This window comes from Anas platyrhynchos, chromosome 6 (genome assembly GCF_047663525.1).
Source record: "Anas platyrhynchos isolate ZD024472 breed Pekin duck chromosome 6, IASCAAS_PekinDuck_T2T, whole genome shotgun sequence".
Taxonomy (NCBI): domain Eukaryota; kingdom Metazoa; phylum Chordata; class Aves; order Anseriformes; family Anatidae; genus Anas; species Anas platyrhynchos.
In genome coordinates, this window is record NC_092592.1 from 18273196 (window position 1) to 18295093 (window position 21898).

Below are 21898 nucleotides of genomic sequence, written 5' to 3' on the forward strand. Positions count from 1 at the left end.
AAGAATCATAAAACTGGGAAAAGTGGGGGTGGGGTGGAAGCAATAGAGGGAGAAGAATCTGAACCAATACTCCTTCAAGAATGATTCACTGTTTCTTTATTACAACACACCAGAAAAAAAAACAATCTTCCTCGAAACAGATTTGCTTGGGTAATACATGATGTCATCATAAATCATATTTTCCTCTTCTGTAAGTGTCAGCAGTTTTCTTGGACTTCTTTGAAGGTGGAAAAAAAAATGAAGAGCCAGAACCATCTTCCAGCTTTGGCAGAAAAGGGCCCTTTTGTTCCCAAGACATTTGTCTTCACATAATGCACCACCACCCTCCTGTAGGAGTCATGCAATGACAAAGCCTCACGAAGCATTTAAAAAAAGCAAAGCAAATGACAATATAAAACTCCTCTACTATTTCCAAGCATTAATTTCTTTAGCTGTCTTTTTATTTCATCTCTGCTGGAGTAAATACATTTGTTTGCATTTAAAACAAAGATTAATCCAATCTATTCCAGAAAGACATTCAGACCATTGATTAGAAGGATGGCACCGTGTGACAGAAGTCATGAATTGTAAGTAAGCCATATATTAATAACACAGATGAGCATTCCCCCTTCTCTGTTTTTGTCCCTTTTTGGCTTTCATTAAATGGAAGGATGAAATGTTTTTTGTTTCTTCTTAGCCAACTAATTATTTGTTTACAAAGTATAAACTGGTATTTATTCTGATTAAAGTTTCCTACAGCAGTCTCTTTGATTAATGCATGGAAGACACTTTACAGACTATGATGGTTGATGAAGCATTTTTGAGAAATAACAAAAAATAAGACAGTGCCTTTAACATAAAGCTTAAGTTTAATTAACTTTGAGACTTTTATTACTGATAGGACTTATCAATAGAGAAGCTATAATAAATATCACAGTATTTACTTTTCTGCTCCACAGGAACATAAAATACATTTCACTTGTCTGCTTATGCAACATAAAAACTCCCGAGCCTTGTTATTTTAGAGTTCATGACTGTAGCATGCACTTCTTTTTTTGTATTAGACCTATCAGCTGTAACAAGGAGAGAACAGCAACATACTAATTTTCATCCCTCTCCACTCTTCACGTATGCATATACTTTTCCTCAACATGAACTCTTCTGACATATCAAGTGGATAGCAGATGTACCACATACAAAGGATTTGCAATAAGCTTGCATATTTGAGAAGAAGTCCCACAATGATGTATTGAAAGCAGTTAACTGTCCTATTTATTTAAAGAGAAGCCGAAGGTACATTTAGGTGCTGTAGAAACAGACAGTTGGCAGGTACCATGATATCAAGTGAGAGAAGACACCTGGAAACAGAGGAAACATTTCTGCAGTCACAAAGATTAGAACAATTTGCGGGAATAAAGAGGAAGCCAGCAAAACTGTCCCAAACTGGGTCATGCAAAGTGGCAGTCAGGCAGCACAGGAGTGATTTGAGAATGACTGAAAACAGAGCAATCAGAAAGGTTAGCAAAACAGAGCAGCAGCAGAGTTCCCTATATTTACAAGCCAACATACAATCATTACAACATATCAAAAGAGACAAATGAAATACCCACCCTGCGCTCTTCCAAAATCTCAGCATTCTGGTAGGGACAAAGCCTGATAGAACTGATGTTTAGAACAGAACCATTTATCTGCAAGTCCCAAGCTATTAGAAAAATATACGTAACAGAGTAAAGCAAGTTCTGCAAACTATTTAAACTTCAGTTTGTTCTTTTTTTATGCCTACAGTTTTGATTTTGAAGGCTTCTCAGGCCTTAGATCTCATTGGTCAAACATCCAAAGAAAGATAAAAAACACACAGGGTTAATCTGAAAGGGATCTTCCATTGAGAAAAAGAACAATAAATACAGCCTAATATAAGCTTTGTAAAACAAAGTTATGTAGAGATATTCTGTGACTTGTGATCAATGATGAGTTTTAGACTTGTACTAGACAAGATTAAATCAGAGTAAGAAACATTGCTGCTCATACCATGAAGCTGTTATTTACATCTTTTGCAATTATTAAATATCATGTACATCCATGCTTGGTTTGGAGGATTCCTAAGGAATCATAAGACACTTTCCACACCAAAAATAAATAAAATCCCTGAAAAAAAGGGTCACGGGAAATTTTTCCTGAAATTTGCCATTCTAGACAATTTTAACAATTCTGAAAGTGACAGTCGGTAGAATGTCCTTACCCATTTCTCCAGAACAGCTATACTCAACTTTATTGAAATTTCATCTTCAAGATTAGTTTTCTCTTCCAGAAGGCACACTTCCAATACCCTTTTCAAATGTTCCTGTTATTCTGCCCTATATTTCAGAAATACGTAACATGCTCAGATTTTTTTGATAATTTCAGTTTAAAACATTTTTGAGATCCATAAGGATAAAACAGTTAAAGGATGTCTGGGAGTATTATGCAGGAAGAAAAAAAAAAAAAAAAAGCTAAATCACAGAAGGAAAAACAGATTCCAAGCTGAGAAACTAAAACAAAGCAAAATTAGTATAAGCAATCTGGGGACTTGCTTTAAACAAGAAGGATATTTATTCCTCCAAAATTCCCTTGTCTAGGCAGCTATCAAGATGTGGACAATGATCTTATTTAAAGTATTCTAAGCATATTTGAAAACTATTTTGTTTCTTACATTGCTTGCACACACATGCAAATGTAACATTAGAAGCTTGTAATGTTTTCACAAAAACAGTGAGCATTCAAACACTTCTGTACTACCAAACAAATGCCTTCAAAGGTTATTATCCCAACAGTTAGAAGGTAAGCTCAGAGTTGCAAACATCAGCAGACAGATTTAATGAGTATGTATGAGAATGTTGCGTAGGGAAGGAGTAAAAGAGTAAGAGATTGGAAGACACAAAACTATTTTGGAGCACTACAACAAAGTATCCCAATACTTGGAAAAAAATAAATAAAAAGAATTAAAAGGTCCCCCCTCAAAAACCTAAAATAATAGAAAAAAAAAAAACAAAACATTCACAGAGCAAGCAAAGCAGAACTCAGAAGAATTTGAGTCCAGAATTTAGTCTTCACTAATTTAACAAGAGACAGTGCAAAATCATGGCTTCCACCTTAAGAATGACCCAATCATTCTACAGAATAATAATGGCTATAGGTAATTTGCTATTGAAATAGTTTTAAGAGTATCCAACTGACATAGATGGCTAAATCCCAAGGACTTTCAAGAAAAAAGGTAATGCTAAACAACAGAAGCAAAAATTAAAACACTGTTTACACACTGATTGCAAAGGGTGAAAAAAAAAAAGTGAATTACAGATATTAGAGCAGTATTGTATTTCATCAAGCAAATTTTTGTATTGTAACCTCAGACTTTTTTTTGTCCTTAGGTGAAATATTATCTGAAGAAAAAAAGAAACACTCAAACCAGTATAACTGAAGTTTTTATTGGTCGCATGGGATGCCTGCTGCCACGCACCAGATGTGTGTAGGAAAAAAAGTGGTCAACATATGATATTAAAAAACGGTGCAGTTTCAAATATTTTAAACATGATGTCAAGTGCATTCAACAGGTCTACAAATGCATTACATTAGCCTAAATTTAGTAGGTGATAATTGAAATCAGAGATCTAGTCGTTACCACTGACATGTTTCTAAATACTACCCAATAAATTTTTGTCTGTTTCAGATTCTGTATGACAGCTGGCAGTTGGGAGGGGGAAATCGCCAAGAGGGTATGCACACACACATGTATCACATTTTTATATTTAAATTCTAGTATCCTCCCTTTCTAGAGTTAATGTAGCAGTGACAATACTGTCATACAAGCACATACTTCCATAATCGAATTCTAAAAGCTGATTTTTTTCTGTAGGCTTTACCTGGCATTTTGCAGAAAGCACAAGGTATAGGACAGGATAGTATCCTATCACTCTACCATTGTATTTCCCACACATCAATTTTCACAATGAAATTCATTCACTTATTTTACAGAAATGACATCTGTTCTTCCTAGTTATCTTCACTGAAAATATATTTCTTTCCTAACTAAAAAAGAAAATCCATCAACGGTCTCAGTCTACATTGTTTTTGTTACTGTGCCTTTGTGTTTTTGGTTTTTATAATTATGTAACATTCAGTTAGGAGGGAACAAATATGAGTAAAAAAACAATCTGCCTGAAGGCAAAAAACATACCTCCATGTCTACAATGACTTTAAATCCTAACCTTCTCTTCAGTCTCAGATGGATCATCAACCTTGTTGATATACCTGCTATCAGGTAATATCAAGTGTAGCTATGTAGCACATGAAAATAAACTACTTCCAGGAGCACTACAGAAACAGTGTGTGGACAGGTGTCACCCACCCCTCCTGATGACACGTGGGAGTGTTTTATGCAAGTTGGTATGAAGGGCTGAAAGTGACACTTGCCTTCTACAGTTAACCAACAAGGCTTCCTCACCTCTCAGTTGTGCCCTCTGTAAAATGGCAGGTGTTACCTTTCCAATTCTCAAAGGAAAATGAAAAAACATTGCTAAAAACCATGACTGAGAAGACATGCCTGGCATTTCACATACCACCAACTGTTTTTGACTGGAAATTTAAGCATTTAGTTAGAACCAGCTAAGGCTGGAAACGGAAAAACAAGGCTTTCACTAATAAAAAGTTGTTGTTCAATTAAGGCATGTAAGCCTTTGTATACAAACAACAAATGCTCCTTAAGTTTCATCAGTTGTAGTCCTTTAAAATGACCTCTAGCAACATAAATTCTAAAGGACTTGAAATAAACTTCTTTTTAAAATAGGTTTTTAAAGACACAAACCACCTTCCCTCTTAATTTTTTGAAAGGGATCTCCTTAAAAAGCCACAATATTTCTATCCAATGTGTTAAAATGAAAGGAAGCTTTATGCTAGTCATTCTTGGCTTTAGACACCAAAGACCCATAAAATTACTAGCACCCATTAGAACTATTTAATTTTATTTCAATTCTTGAGACCAGCAACAAAAACTGCAATCAACATTAACCACAGACTCCAGTAAAACAGCTTGGAGGCTCCTTGGAGATAAACACAGTTACCAAAGACAAACAAAATTAGAGAGTTCCACATTTGATGGTGGGGAGGGAAAAACATCAATTGGACTTTTTTTCTACTGCTCAAATATTTGCTGGAAGCAAGTTCTTTAAAAAAAAAAAAAAAAAAAAAAAAAAAAGACAAATCCTACAAAGTTATCCTATATCGCATAGGTATGAAAATTGGGAACTTCTACAATCTACCAGATCAATGGCTCTAAAATGTAAAAACAAATCTAAAATTAGGACTTGTAACAAATTATTGTTTAGAAACATCCTGAAACTTGAACACATCCAATCTCATCACAGTTCAAGATTTAGCCCTGTGCTGGGTTCTGTTACAGTCCTCAAAAACCCAAGGTCATAAGGTCACTCAGAACCCCAAATTGCAGGTCATTTTGGAAGGAGTGGAGCATCTCATAGCACATATAGTGTATTGTTATTAATGTTAACAGAGATTAACATTCATCTATCCTTCTTATGACTTTTGACCCAAAATAAAAAGGACAATGGTGGCCTTTTATGACATTTTTATTCTATTCCCCTTTCCACCTCCTCCATTAAAGCATTTTCCTCTTTTTCACTATCCAATATTAAAAAGTCATTTACTACAATAAAGGGATTCAGTGATTTGGGAGTAACTTTGGTATAGTTTACACCCTCTAGACACCCCAGAACTCTGTTAATAATTTTCCTCCTATTAATTGTCTCATCAACTCACAGCTGGCTATGCTTTTTATTTCATTATGTTATTCATCAATCTAAAATAGAAATATAACAGAAAAAGAAATTGGAAAGGAGCAATTTCAATGTTTCGAAACAGATGCAAATCAACGCCAGAGATGCTACACAGCATATTTTTATTGAGACAATTCTATACATGTCTGAAAAATGAACTTGTAATAAATAAACTCATATCCTGTGGAGGTATGTTTTTTCTTTCCATCTTACGAGCTAATTATGCCAACACAGCCTAACGTTTTCCTAAATGCCTTATAAACTGACCCAGTTACTCAGAAAGTATTATTTTTAAATTGATGTGATAGATGCAAACTGGAATGTTCGGATTTCAATTCTGGCACCAATTCCCGGATCCCCTTCCCAAGTAATTTAAGGACTTCCTCCCGATAGTTTTTCATATTCTTTTAACTGACATTTTATCTTTATACAGTATCTCAGCAGAATGAACATGCACTAAAACAATGACAGCCCTTCTTTGGCTGTCATCTCTCATTCTGGCAAAGACAGATGTCTTACACTGGCTTATGCCAATAATAGAGCCGACAAAAAACAACAGAGACTACCTGCCTCTGATGTAAAGGCACCAATTCACATTTGTGACACTCATTTGTCAATTAACAGATTTCTTCCATTGTTGACACATGGGACTTAAAAGATGTGGGCTAGAATGTGATGAATTAAAAAAGACAGATGAGTAAGCTATGAGCTGCAAAGTAATACTATAATGTGCTTTAGATAGGAATATCAACTGACACCCCTGACAGGCCATACAAGGTTTTATTTCATTTTGCACTGTATCTAGGCTTCATACTTTGTCTTCTTTGTTCTCTTTTCATCAAGCTCCTAACATCTCATTCTGACAGCCAGAGACATTTAAGGCACTTTCGTTTCAAATGCAAGTTAGCGTACTTGATTTGTCATTAAAATGCAAAACGATTGCCATTGCAGGTAAATGTAGGTATGCTTAAAAGGTTGTATCTGCAAAGTAAAAGCTGAAAATGGTTTCTGGCTGCTTTGCTTAACTCTTTCACCTGCCTCAGAGTTTTTCTAAGGCAAGTATTACTGTTCTCTAATAGAAGTGTAGCAGCACCTGCAGTTTCATTCAGGGTGCATTTTAGTATATTTAAATAACATAAAAGCTTTAAGTTACAATGTCAAATGCAGAGAACTACTGTCAAATTTACACATTGGGCCTTAGTATGATTTACACAAGAATCTGAAAAGAGTCTATCACTCAAAGCCTTCTGGGGTCAAAGCTCTCTACTCTTATGCATTCTGTTAGCTAGACAGTGAGTAAAAAGCTTTTTTTTGTTGTTGTTTATTTTTAATAGACTAGTGGTTGGTTTAGCTGAAATCATCAGTGAGAAGATTTTAACATCAAATCACTGCTTCTGTTCAATGACCACTTAATGAGACATGAAGGCCTTAATATAAATAAAAGACACTGTAGCACAAAGCAGATTTAAAAACGTCGCAGAAAAATATACCTGCACAGGATAGAAATGAGGAACACCTAGCTTTCTACATACACACAGCAATGTGAATTCACAACATGAATTAAGTTAGTTCCATTCAACTGAATATAACCAAACTTCAAGGATCCCACTTATGTTCAGCAAACAACCACTAGGGAAAGGAAACGTCTGAACAGAGTAAGTTCAGGTATTGTTTGGTTTTAGGAACTTACAGATGAACCCTTACCGTAAGTCCATACCTACATATCTTTTTTGTTGCAGACTATCTTGTGTGTTTTTACTAGTTTAAAAAAAAAAAAAAAAAAGGCTGGGAATAGATTATAAGAATTTTCATTCAAGAATGAGTCTTGTGTGGAAATCTGCAGTCAAGAAATCATTTGGGAACTCTGATTTAAATTATGACTTCATAGTACAGTAAACAAGAGATATAGAACCCAGGACTCTCGATGCTTCTGTATATACAGCAAAGCTTACTGACCAGTTCTGACACTACTCTGGCCACTAGTAACATGCATCTAGTACAACATAGGAATTATTTATTCGTTCCAAGTTAAAGAATAATAAGCTATGCTGTAAATACAAGTACCAACTTGATCACTACCAGCTATCCCGAAGGGTTTGTAGTTCTACTCTTTCCTCCCACAGTTTTAATTGCTTCCATTGCACGCCTGTCTACACAGAAAAGGCACAATGAAAATAAAGTGCAGAATGGTACCTTAAAGCTGACTTCACCCTTTTACTTTGGCTTTAAACCCTAGGGGTAGACTAACCAAGATCATTGTCTGCTGTACTATAACACACAAATAAATACTTGCCCGTTACATTTAGTTCAATACAGGCACATATCTGCTCTGCTTTCATTTACTGATTAGTAGAAAGTGCGACATATGATGGCCAAAAAGAATCCAGAGTAATGCATTAGTCCCCAGTTTAACTTCTGAAACTTCTTTTCTTTTGGTCAGTCATTTAAGTGCAGGTGAAGCTCTTGTTTCAAAATACCTGTGGTTCCAGTGACCAGAGTTTGTGCACCTGGTAGAACTGCAACTAATGCTACAAAGGAACAGCTCAGCTTGTTAATGCTTAATCACAATTACGAGCAAAATCATGAACAAAATAGAGTATTTCAGGGGAAGCAGTATCATCTTGTCGTACTGCACCCAAATCTCCCAGACAGCAATAAAATACAGTAAGTCTACGGCACCTTCAGCAGCCTTCTCCTGATAAAAGAAGCTGAAGAAGAGAGGGAGAAACAAAGGAAAAGATGGAGGAAAAGAAGTAAACTGGACAGAGACACAGTCTCTCAGTTGGGTAGTTCCCATTTCTTAGAAAACATACTATTTGAACATGTTTTTTCCTAAAGCCATTCCAACTTAATCACCTTCACACATGACTGTTTCTGTGCTATTCCATAGTACTTCGCTGTACAAGATACAGAGTGTATTAAATGCAAGTTAATAGGTAGAAAAAGAAAGCATTCAGATCCTTGAGCAGCTGTAATTTTACCATCCAGACACTGGACTGTCAAATTATCTTAACGTAACTGTATTGGAACCAGAGTTTTCTGAATATTCATTAAACTGTTAATCCCTGGCACTTCCAGAATAACTCTCCCCTCATCCTTTAAGTGCTTTAAAATAATCAGTACATTTTATCACTTATGTAACTAGGTCAAGTTTTCATCCTTTCTCTCTAGCAAAAAGGTCTTGAAAGTCCTAGGGGCCTAAAGCACAGCATCTTCATCCAGTGCTGATGCAGCCACATGGCCTTGCAATGTCATGATACCGCAGCAGGTCTTGGATCCTTTACATGTAAATGGTTTGAGGACAACTTTTATATATGATCGCCATGTGCTTTAAGAGATGCATTTCTGATTAGTATAAAATACCTAGCATTTAGCATATGACCAAAAATAAACGAACAAAAACTTCAAAACACTGTCGCCAAAATAAAATTTCACCCCTCTAGCCATATCTTGGTCATAAAAATCTGCTCTGTTACTCTAAATAGGTAACTGGATGCTTCCAAACAACTAAAAATGTACTTAGTCTTGAAATCTTGCAAAAAGGAAAAAATACTAACGATGAGTAAATATCTGAACTACTAACTAAAGAAGTAGTTTAAGTGACCACAAGTACGTGCTCCCCTTACAAAGAATACACATGCCTACTTTGATCTTCAAATCAATGGTTAGAAAATTTGCTTGAAGAAATTATTAAATGTAGGTAACATAGCTTTTCTGTAAAATTCATAAAATGAGTTCCTTGTTGGCACGTCTGATCACAGATTAATATTCTAAGGGAAAGGCACCTCACATTTCTGAAAGTAATTTAAAAACACTAAGCACTGAAGCCTTTTCATAGGATGTATTCACAACGAACTAACAGCACCCATTAGCCCAACAGCCAAATGGCAAAAGCAGAGTTGGCTTATAAAATATGAACCTTATTTTTAATATCATTAAGTACATTTTAACTAAACATAATCCACATCTTTTAACATTCAGCAAAGCAAGCATTAAAAACTAGTGCTTAATGCAAGTTCAGAAATTAAGGACTGAGCATTCACACTCCAAATTGTTGCATCAGTCCAATAACTACATTATATAAAAATGAACAACCTGACAGAACTGAGCACATAAGCTTCATATTGATAAAAAGCCACCCTTTTATAATCCCTTTATTAGTTTTACCTCCCTCCCCCCCCCCAAAAAAAATAAAATAGTTTGGAGTTGACTAGTAATAAGACAAATATTCTCATTCTAGTCTTCAGTATAACAATATTGACAGACCAAGAGCCTGACTCTTACCAAGTCCAAATACTGTGAGTTTGCACCTATGCCAAACAGTACATCCTATGAGATATGCATCTCATGGAGTAAAAACACCATGCTGATGTAGCTTTCCTCCTATCAGCCTCAGTAAGAGCTGATGCCAAGACCAATATTGAATACTTCTGAAAGTTTATGGAGAAGGGAGAGGAAAAAGGAGGAGGGAGTTTAAAAATAACACCACAAGAACATAGGCAGTTTTGGATAAAGAAATCACAGGGGAAATAGATATTTGTAATTTCTTGAGTCACTTAAGTACTTTTCACTGAGATTGCTTCCATTTTATTCTAATTCTCTCCAGTCAGTTCTCTCTCCCATCACCCACTTTTGATGTTTCGCATCTTTTTCTGTTAGCAAACTTAAATACATTTTTTCTATGTTAAGTATAAAAATGTTATCGCTGACAAAGCCTTATTTCAAGCACTAAATCTAAGTAGATCAAATACTAAATATCACCCCCCATTTTTTATGTATTAAAGATAAAACATAATATACATGCATTATATACAAAGGCATTGTAAAGATGTTATATAGAAGACACTGTTTTGCATGTGTGCTTATGTGTATATAATGCCAGTAAACTACTTCTGATGACAGCATCCCCCACACGCTATGCTTTCAATGGAAAAAAAATGGAGGTGTGCACACCTACCAGTACAGCTTATATACCAGCTGCATAAGAGAAAACACTGGAGACTTCAGCACTTGAAGAGAATCTATTCCACAGTACAGTCCAATGATCAAGGCATTATCAACTCCCCTGAGTTTTGGATAGGTTATAAATTATTATCCAACATTAGATATTTTGTATTTCTGATTTATGTTCTTTTAAATGTGATCTCTATATTCTTTCAACAAAGCAAACATGAGCAATGAGTTGTTTAAAAAGGAACAAGCTCATGACCATATTATGAAGCATATTCACAGCTTCCATTTATGGACTCAATGGACAAATTAAGATAAAAATGGAGAACAAATTATAAAGAAAGAAAATGACAGTCAACAGATCTTCCAACTCTCCAGTAAGCAACTCACTGATCATGAAGTAAGCATGATCAAGGAGAAAGAAAGACAATAAAAAACAACAAATAAAATAATAAAAATCACAAAACTTCACATGACTGCCAGCTTCAGTTCATAGTAAAAGCCTGGAACTGAGCTCTAACACTGCATTAACTATGACCTTAAAGACAGTATAATTATTGTTTAACATGTCTAGTTTGACATGCTTGCTCCTTACCCTGAGTAAAATGCATGGCCCTTTTGCACTTCTATGATACTCATTCTTCACACTTCCACCAGCTAAGGGTTTGCGGTTGTCTTTTTAAACTGAAAAATCAACTCCAAAATAACTTATGTAAAGATGATTCATGTAAAATTAAAGACCTCAAAAATGGCACAAACCACACAAGACAACATACAGCAAACAAGCAATACATAAACAGAAACATCAGACAGATTTTTTGTGCCAAATGCCAACCAACTACTTGTAACATTATCACTCAGCAGGCTTCTTGAATACTGGGGGACAGAGGCCTTTCTAACTAAGTAATGGTTAGCAAAACCAATTAAGTTCTTCGTATCTGCAGTTAGACACTGGGAATCTCATGTATTGCATCAAAGACAACAGAAGATACCTTTCAACAAAACAGAGAGGAAGAGACAGAGACAATAGCTTCAGAGTTAATGCAGGTTCTTCCTTTCAGTCAAGCTCCTTGTCCTCAGATAAGTTATTTCTGCAGTCCTTGGCTCTTGTTTCACAACAGCAGTCATGAGGAAATACTGTTTTAGAGTAAGAGAGATTAGGAAAGTCAGAAAATAAGAATGCTCCACCTGATTATTTCACCTATAACATGCTCTTTATATGCCCTTTTCTTTAACTCCCAATACTGTGTAAAAAAAGAGTAGTTCCCAGTCTCAAAATCCACATAACCAGAAATTATGCAGGGGGAAGTCACCAAACCATTACTTGCACTCTTCCAACAAACATTATTTGAAAACTAAAACAAGTTCATCAAGTTATTTTTCCTCCAAACGCCAATATTTTTCCATATATTACAGTAGTTTTCCATTGACTAATTAACTGATTTTCTCAGTCCAATACCAGATTCCTGCCATTCAGAGAGAAACTTAAAAAAAAACAAAAACCTTTTTTCTTTAAGATTGGTTACAGTTCTCACAACAGGAGACAAAATGACTGTTCCAGTGAATTAAGCCCTCCAGGTTTCCAAACAGTAAGCACGAAACACACGGATTTAGCCTCCAACGTCATTCCAAAAACCCACTTCAATTTCATGACCAAGAGAAAGCAGTTCACTCCCCACTCATTCAAAGGAAGTTATATAATATCAATATCAGTTCACCAGGAATGATGTATTACAGTCAAAAAGATTTATGAACAACTTTGAGTCAATGGATACCTACTATGACACCCCATCTTAGTTCAGGTACAAGGACTTCATTACTCACCTTTATCAAGTAGATTCAGATATATCAGATTTCATCTTTTCTCATGATTGCAACAGCCCCATGGAGATGGATGTCACCAAGAAAGCAAATTTCAACACCCACCACATTAGTATTCACTAGCTACATTTAAAGATCTAACAGTTCAAGCTCACAACTTTATTTTACTTAACATCAAATTCTGCAGTATGTTTAACATTTTTACCAGATTTAAACGCTCCAGTAATCCCTCCCAATAATTCTCTACTACACAATATGAACACACACTGACACCCCCCAAAGGTTCAAGTAACAAGCTTTTGCCCAATTCTGCCATGTGATATATTCTCAGGACAACTCTTTCCACAATGTTAAGCCTTCTTGAGAAAAGCAGAACAGAATACAATCTTATGTTCTGATCTGTCAGATATAGTAAATCAATGGATAATGGCCAGCACTGGGGGTCAGAGGTATATATACTACAGTGTTTTCACAGTCTGTTAGTGACTATGTGGCCATAAAAAGTCAAGCAAGGATCAATGGACAGAAAGAGAGGCTGTTGGGACTACAGAAGATAAAAACCACCAGTACAAAATTGAAATAAAACAATTTATAATCTAAGTTTTGCCTCTACATATCAGCAAGTCTGGAAAACTAACTTATCCATCAAAACAAAACCCCTTACATCCTATGCACAGTGTACAAAAATCAAACTCAGGTATTTAAATGCATACCATAAGCCACGAACTTGATATTTTTAAAATTGGTTCATTCACTCATCCCCCTCATATCAACAAAAAAACAAGGACAACAAAAAAGACAGCAGGAAAATACACAAGCCACAAAAACATACACAGAAAATATTCTGAAACGGCAAATGTTCCATACTTACATTTAAAGCTGACAAAGTAACAGAACACAGGCACGGCTACTGCATGAGAGACAAAGTAAATCTTAATAGTATTTTTTATTATTATTCAAAGTTTTCAAATGCTAAAAAAAAAGTTTTCCTGATACATTACCCAGATCACATCTGGTTCCTGTTGAAATGTTACTTTTCAAAAGGGAAGGCGTGGCGTGAGGGTAAAGGAGAGGAAGAGAGAGTAAGGAGTGCATTTAGCTTTAATTATTGTAGTTTGATCAGCTACCCAAAACAGAAATACTATTTGAAATGTAAAATATTTTTTTTACTGGTAATACTCTCCCTACATTTTTGCACCTATAAAACTTTATCTTATACAACTCCTAAGGTTTTACTCATATATAAATACATCATCACATTTGTCTCAGTTTGTCCAGTAGGATACAACTATTTAATAATTATTTTAATAAAAAGATAATTATGCATAACATAGTCCATACCGATTAATAAACATGTAAGACTTCATCTGAAAGACTAAGTCTATAAATTTTAAATAATTTAAATGACTCCTTGTATATAAATATTCCATTTAGCAAATTGATTTTCAAATGGATTGATTCTAAAGAGTGCTGGTGTACATTCATTTTCTGACATTCCTAACATTTCAATATTACTCAAAATATAGAGCATCATGTGCTTTACAGTAGGACACCCCTAACAGGCAAACTCTAAGTATCCACCTCTTGAACTACAAACCTACTCATTACCTCAGTAGCAAAACATCAAGAAATCATATATTTCAGATTGCTTAGCTGCAGCAAATGCTCTCTCTTCATTGACATGTCTAGATACAATTCCATTTACCTTGAAACAATAAACTAGATCGAGTACAGAACTCGTGCACATTTGTAAACCACACCCTGTTTCCTTGCATGAAGAAAAAAATTCCAGTTTAAAAAAAATGCAAAATCTTCAGTACTTAAACATATTAATTCTCTTTTCTTATAGTAAAATGTGGTCATGCTTGAAAAAAAAGAAAAAAAAAAGGAGAGTGAAACAGATTAACAGCATAGCTCCAATACTCTTATTTCAGACAACATACTATAAATCATCTTGAAACAAAACAGGCAATTATAATGTGCACAAACATTATGATACTATGCATCTATACTGGTCCGATGGTTCTGAATTATTGAAACTGATGGCTGAACAAGAGCATATTGTTTCAACACACTTGGATTACTTGAACAATTTCAATTCTTTCTTTAGCTATCCAGTGCTGTGCAGACCTCTCTAATGTCAATAAGTAAATAAATAAACAAAAAGATATTGATGTCTTTTAGATAATTCAGGCCACATTTAAGCAGATTAAAATACATGGCAAAAATTTCTGTAGCAATGTATTTTTCTTGTGAAGAAAAATAGCCTTTTTTCCCTCAATACTCTAAGAATTATCTAAAATTAAAGCAAGTACATACATTTTCCTTCAGAGCATTCAGTGAGAACAGAACAGCAGCTCCTTTTTTCCTTCTAACGACTACCCCATATTTCAATCCTCTTCACCTCAGTATAAAAGAAACTGAAGTGAGAGCCATAAGACAGAATCATTTCAAAACACAATCAGCTATTTGTAAACAATACACTTTCTCCTTGCAGAAAATCCACAACTGCTAGTTGCAAGAAGCAGCAGCAAGTAAGGTAAATCAATTAGCTTGCTAATTTCTCACCCTCATTTATTTAGCTCTGCACTGTATTTGTCGTAATTGACTATAATTATGTTAATTACTAACTCCAGCATAATTACTATATTTATTGTCATTGAGCACACTATGTACCCAAAGCAAAGCTGGCATTTGTCGGGCATCAAAAAAATAAATAAATAAAACCACACCAATGTCAGGAGGGGTTGCTCTGAAAACTGGCTGATATACCTTCAACAAATGAAAGGGCAAAAGAGATTTCATGCAATGCTAGTTTGAAAGCATCGGTTCATTAAGGATATTAATTTTCTGATAACTACACATTTAAGCATGACACACTGGAGCAGTATCTACAGGATTTAGCAATTATTAATGCGTGACAGTTTCAAATGCTAAGTGAATCAATTAAACAGCAGCATTCACAATTTGAGAAGAGATAACTGCTTCATAACTGCCTAAGACTACAATTTTCACATGACAAAAAAGGGCCATTCAGGCTCCTTCAAAACCTGACAGGTCAAGAAAGAAGTTTGAAACAAAAGCACCTTATAACCATCATCTCTCCTCTTTACTTGTCAGATCAACTTTGCTAGTGTCTCCGCTGAAATGGCATCACCATGCCAGCTGCCACAAGGTGATTTTTCATGTCTTGTCAAAGAAATCTTTTATTCTATTTGCTCTGCATTAACATGTTACATTTATTGATCAAGCCCTTTCTGCAGCCACAGCAGGGCACTGTGCTCTTATGCCTAAGGGGGCTTTGATGTCCTGGTGACATTCTAGACCGAATAATGCACATACTAAATGGATTTAATGCAGAAATGTGTTTGTGCATGACAGCTACATTAATAACAGCCCCTCACACTGATAAATATGCAATTGCTACGATTAAGAGTTACCCAATTATGGTGAAAATATTTTTCTACCTTATAAATAAAACCATCAAAAAGTTTTAACAATAGTGCATTTTCTTCAACATTTTAAAATGCTATAAAGATCAGTCTAAAGGCTTTTAAAAATATGTCATGCTTTGTTTTGAATTCTGGCTTTTATTTCCATCTCCCTTTTGTTGTTCATCTTCCTGTTCTGTGTGCCTTACTGCTGTACAGACTGGGAAGGTAGCAAGAAAAAAAAAGCCTCTTTCGCATACTCAACTCAGCAAGGAAAACACACCCTACAAAACTGAAGCCCAGTTTCAGGCTGCCACTTGCCTGTTTCCCCAGGCAAGAAAACAGTAAACAGAAGATAGAAATAAACAATCTCTAGTCCACAGAGAGGATACTACAAAGCCTCAGCCTCACAAAAGTCGTGGAGGAACATTCCAGACTAGGATTAAAGTTCAAGGGGATGTTTTCATACATAGACCCTCTTAATCGGACGGTGGAAAATATGCACAAGCACACACTGTGCAAATTATTCATGCTCCTAGCAGAAATAATCTGCACCCTAGAGAGAGGGAAGAGATATCTGTATCTCCCTGAGCACAATTATTGGATTAATCCTCCCTCATTGGCCAAGATAAAAGATTCACTCTCCCTTCTGTCTCACAGTTTAGAGCCCGAAGAAATCTCTGTAAGAAAAAGAAAAATAGTCCACGTTTAAAAACACAAAAATAGAAGTGGACTTCTCAGTGAACGAAACAGTAGATGTTATTTATAAAGCATGGCACCTATTTTTGCAATAACACTGACATCTGTTATTCAGGCACTGGAGTGCACTTAGCCTTTAATGTGAAGGGAGATATTTAGCACAAAGAAAGTTATCCAGAACAAATAAAAGAACCTTTGAATAACTTCTTCCTCTTGCCACAAAATAGCAATTTGTGTCTAGCAAAAGTATCTTTGTATTTTACCCAAGCCTCTCCTTCCTAACTATGTTACATCCTTGCTTACGTGCTTATTCCTTTCTTTCCTTCACCAATAATTATTATTTACCTTTTTCCAATGAAATCTTTAACTTCTAGTGATCAACAACAGTTTTCCATTCACCCTTGAAATCCTTTTCAGCAAAGCTTCCCAGCAACACTAACACTGGTACATCAGTGACTTTTCCTTCCTGTACTCCATTCTTTCATTAGATAACAAACTGGGAACTGGGGAATAGCTTTCCACGTATTAAAGAAAAAAAAAAAAAAAGTGGCCTTTACAGTACTCTATTACCAGTGAAGACTATCATATACAGTTACTATGAAAGACTCAGAACTCGGTTTTCAAAACAAAACATCTCTGCTGCTGAAACATGCCTTATTTACAATACATAGTACAAATAGTTCATTTCTGAAATAGCTGAAAATCACTACCAATATCAACCAAAACAGCTGCTCTAACTCTGGCTATTTTACTACAGACAATCACACCAGTAGGGTTGCAGAATCAGATCACAGTTTAGGTCAGAATGGGTATCTACAGCTCGTTTAGTCCAATCCCCTGCTCAAAGGAGGGCAACTTCAAAGTTAGATCAGGTTGCTTGGGGCTTTGTCCAGTTGCACTTGGAATATCACCCAGGGAGGAGGGATCCACAGCCTTTCTGTGTACCTCTTCCACTCAACTTTTCTCATTGTGAAGTTTTTCCTTATATGTAGTTGGAAATTCCCTGTGACGACTGCCTCTCATCCTTTTGCTGTACACCTCTGACAAGAGCTTGGCTCCATCTTCTTCACGACCCCCCATTAGTCCAAACACAGAAGACATTATAAACTGTTTAAACAAAATCTGCAAAGAAAACAGCATAAGAAGAAATAATTCACAAGTGGATAGCAGTGGTCTGGAGTTGAAGGATTTCAGTCCACCAGAGGCGTGAACAGGATAGAGAATACAGTGGTACCACATCTTGCTGATTACAGCTACCATGCTTTGAAATACACACCATTTTTTGTGCTTCATACACAACTGTCACTCCTCCTTTTTCCCCACCCTCCCCATAGAAAGTTCCCTTTTGCAATTCACCTCTCCTATCCTTCCTTTCCCTTCTGGTCAGAAGAGGAAATGAGTAACCATTGTTAAGATGTAATGGTCACTTGACTTGGGCTGCCAGAAGTGAGAGAGATGAATCCATGTATCAGCCAGGGTAATCAAGAGCCGAGACCAATTCTTAGAAAAAGGCAAACAAGGAAGACAAGAATTCTTTTAAAGAGCAACTATTTGTGAGTATTTAATCAAGTGTCGTTAGCCTTACCACATCTGGTACAAAGAAAATTTAGTGTCTACGTAGGCCCTAATTTGTATTTAATAAAGAAGAGGAAAGAACCTGGACAGAACTCTAAGGTCAGAAAAATATGGTGAATAATATATTTTTCTCCATATACATTTGCCAATACAAAAGCACCAACCCTATCCCCCTCCAATTTAGTTCTCTGTTTTTGTGCACGTTTATGTGTTTATGTAACACACAGAAAGAGAAATGGCAGAAATCTGAGGAGAAAACCACCACACATGAAAACACTGAATCCAGATAATTACTCTTCACTGCAGAAAAAAAGACAGAAGTGCCATCACAACCAATAAAAAATTACATGATATCCTTAACTTCTAAAAAATCATTATCTAAATATGTATCAGCTCAACAAGCTAAAAAAAAAAAAAAAAAAAGAGGCGGGGGTGGGTGGTGGTAAACAAGCAACTCCATGCTTTGTTCATAACAGCAGGTTAGTATGTTCCAGAAATACAAAACAGCATCTATTGAATGAATATCTATGTTATTAAGTGACAAATTTAGCACAAGTTGTTTGAGTGTAAAACAAGTCATAAAGCATAGCACATTTGACTAATTCCTTCCTACTTCCCTATACAGTATTAGCCAATCTTCCTATGCGTTTTCCAGTATACCTGGACAAGCCTCTGAAAACACACGTTTTGTTTTTTGTTGTTGTTGTTTGTTTGTTTTTGACAAAAACAAATGCCATAAATGGCAAAATAACTTACCTGGCTCTATCCTGACTTTTGCAATCAAGTTACCTGCATTATCACAGTATAAAAAGCACTGTAAGTCATTAAATTGATTGTTTAATCAAGTATAATATTATAAATTACATTCATCATATCAGTTGTATAAGAAAGTTTTGTGACACCTGTATCATGCACTAGAAAGTAGTATTTCTGACAAGAGTCTTAAGTGCACAAGCATGCATGTGCACACAGTAAAGACTGTAAATCGACAACTGCACAGGATTCTGGATTTGAATGGAGAGTGCTATCTTGCAAGAAGCATCTGCTGCCAACTGATCAAAAAGCCGAACACATTACTACAATGGATCTCTCTTTCTCTGTACACAACACCACCTATGACAGCAATGTTAAATAACACGACTACAAATACTGGTGCCCACAAAACAAAGTGTCCCTCCACACTCAATTTCTAAAACTGATCATTTAATTGTTGTCAGAATTTCTATTAATACTTATGTTACACGATATATTGTCTGGTACAAGAGGATGGTTCCTTCCCAAAATACACTCAGGAGTAGCCATACTTACAGAGGATAGGAGAAACCCTATATAAAAACAACACAGAAAAGTTTGGTAAGTACTTACATCCTGACACTGAGGTTACTAGTAAGCATTTTAGCATCTCTCTGACTCAGATATTAGTTTTCAGATTAATGACCACTAAAATAGCCTTTTGCTTTCAAAAACACATGCTTAGATCTAATATGAATCATTATAGTGAAAACTGACATCTTTACTACAAAGAACTTTTTCCCTCCCCTTCAAACAAGCTCAGATTAATTTGCATTTCCAAGAAGAGTGCAGCAGAATCGTGAATGTAATCTGGTACCTGCACAAGACAACCTGTAAACCTCCTCATTTGCTGGCTAGACTTAACAGCCCAAGTTCAGGGAATGTTGAGCTGACAGTTTTGCAGGAGGCACTCCTCAGAAACATGTACGATCAGCAACAGCTTCAAGAGACACGTGCATCCTGTTAATCAACACTTCAAAACCAGCACTGAATGTTCCCCTTTTTGTTAAAGGGGTATTCAAGTTAAAAAAAAAATAGTATCAAACACATATGAAAAGCTTACAGAATACCACTGACTTCAGCCGGAGTTGAAGATAGTCTTACAGATAATCTTACAGGTCTGACCCAATTTCACTTACATCCAGTGGAGTTCATTTAAAATACCTTAGTCATGAAATAAAATACTATCACAAGTGTCTCAAGTAACAAATCCACTTCCTGTCTTCTTTCTAGCCTCTAAGCGCTATGTCCAAATACAACAGCTGATATGCTTATTTCTAGAACTTAAACTTCCCCCCAATAAATCCTAACAAATGGAGGATTCACAGCCACTACCATACACCTTCTTCCATAGCACAGCAATCCAAAGGCAGCCATCAAAAGTTCCTACACATTGTGTATACTCAAAGGATGACTAGCTAAATTCCTTACTATTAGCATATTGTATTAATGCCAGCAAAGCACAATATCATTTTCATATGTGGTAGGAGTGATGATCATCTGTCTTCTTCAATCAACTTATACCTTTGACGACAGAAATTTGTTGTAGAAAGTCAAACTCCTTTTTAAGAGTTAAGATTAAGAAAACATTAATACCCATGTAACATTCATATGAGCTTCTCCAAAATAAGCTTTAAAAAAGAAAAAGCCTCCCTTCCCCAAACCTTTTTTTTTTTTCTTTCCAAGGGATAGTACCTCCAGAAAGGAAAGAGTAGTCTTGTTGACATGTTAAATCTTAATACACATGCAGAACTTGAATTATCTTTGTAATAAAAAGAAAAAATGTCAATTCCAGCTCCCCTCTTCCCCAAAATTCTCTCGTTTAATCACAATTTCCATAGGTACACAGTCATCAGCCAGACATAAGATAAATCTAAGATAATGGCAATCCACAGATTAAGTGCCTCTTTTGCTCTGCTACCTCCTGCATACAGGAATCAGTCTTTCAGAGTTTACAGTTGCTCAACATAACATTTATTCGTATTACGCAAGATAAAAACCAGTGACTGTTCTCCCTAGGAGAACCAGACACTAGCATATTACTTTTATGTGACTCATTCTTCACTAGTAGACTCTGGACTTACCCTCAATGAAATAAAAGGAATAAGTTAAGAATCCTCTGCTCTAATGCTAAGAAAGCTACACTTTTTCTAAAATATATTACTACATGCCACTCCTTTCTCCCTTAGTTACCTACAGAGTTCCAAATCTGAAAGGCACACTGCTGAACCTCACCAGGCTTCTCACACAATGATTAAATGAAAATGGATACTGCTTAGAATTTCTGTAATGACTAATGGGAATAGTATAGAATTCAAAATCAATCCATATGTTAAAATAATTTAGAATTTATATATAAACTCTAACTGCACTTAGCTGTAGCACTTAACTATACAGCTGCACAAAATAAAATCATATAATAAAAACACATCATCTGGGAAAAGAGTATTACAAACCATTTACAGTAATAACCAGAGATCTACAAATAAAAAAGGAAAGGAAATAAGCACACGCTTACTTGTTTTTTTGTTTTAGGAAAATTCATGTTTGATCCCATTCTTCACTTCTTCAGGTAATGTTGTTTATCTTCCATTTTGAGCAGAGAACTAACTGTAAGCTCCACACTGGCATCATTTGCATTAACACCAGAAATTTACACTCACCTGGTTGCTTGTGTTCCAAAAGTAAAAGAAAAGGAGACAAGCATTGTCTATAAAACAGTATCACCCACTTGACAACAACTGTGTTTTTATTTTGAGAAAAACAAATAAATATTATGGTTTTGGAGCTGGTGAGCCAAACTGCACTTAAAAAATCTATACATTA

General features: G+C 35.6%; 1 protein-coding gene and 2 long non-coding RNA genes across 8 annotated transcripts in view; all 3 read right to left on the reverse strand.

The window, feature by feature from the left end:
- Positions 1–21898, reverse strand: part of LRMDA (leucine rich melanocyte differentiation associated) — a 710120-nt gene that overhangs the window by 650797 nt on the left and 37425 nt on the right. The gene's annotated exons all lie outside the window — the stretch shown is intronic.
- On the reverse strand, positions 74–13440 carry LOC119717287 (uncharacterized). The gene is made up of 3 exons (XR_011810012.1): positions 12579–13440; positions 11747–11891; positions 74–1337 (listed from the first exon to the last, which is right to left on the reverse strand). It is a non-coding gene; the product is annotated as an uncharacterized lncRNA (long non-coding RNA).
- LOC119717288 (uncharacterized) lies at positions 13659–21895 on the reverse strand. Its single transcript, XR_011810013.1, has 2 exons — positions 19037–21895; positions 13659–17827 (listed from the first exon to the last, which is right to left on the reverse strand). It is a non-coding gene; the product is annotated as an uncharacterized lncRNA (long non-coding RNA).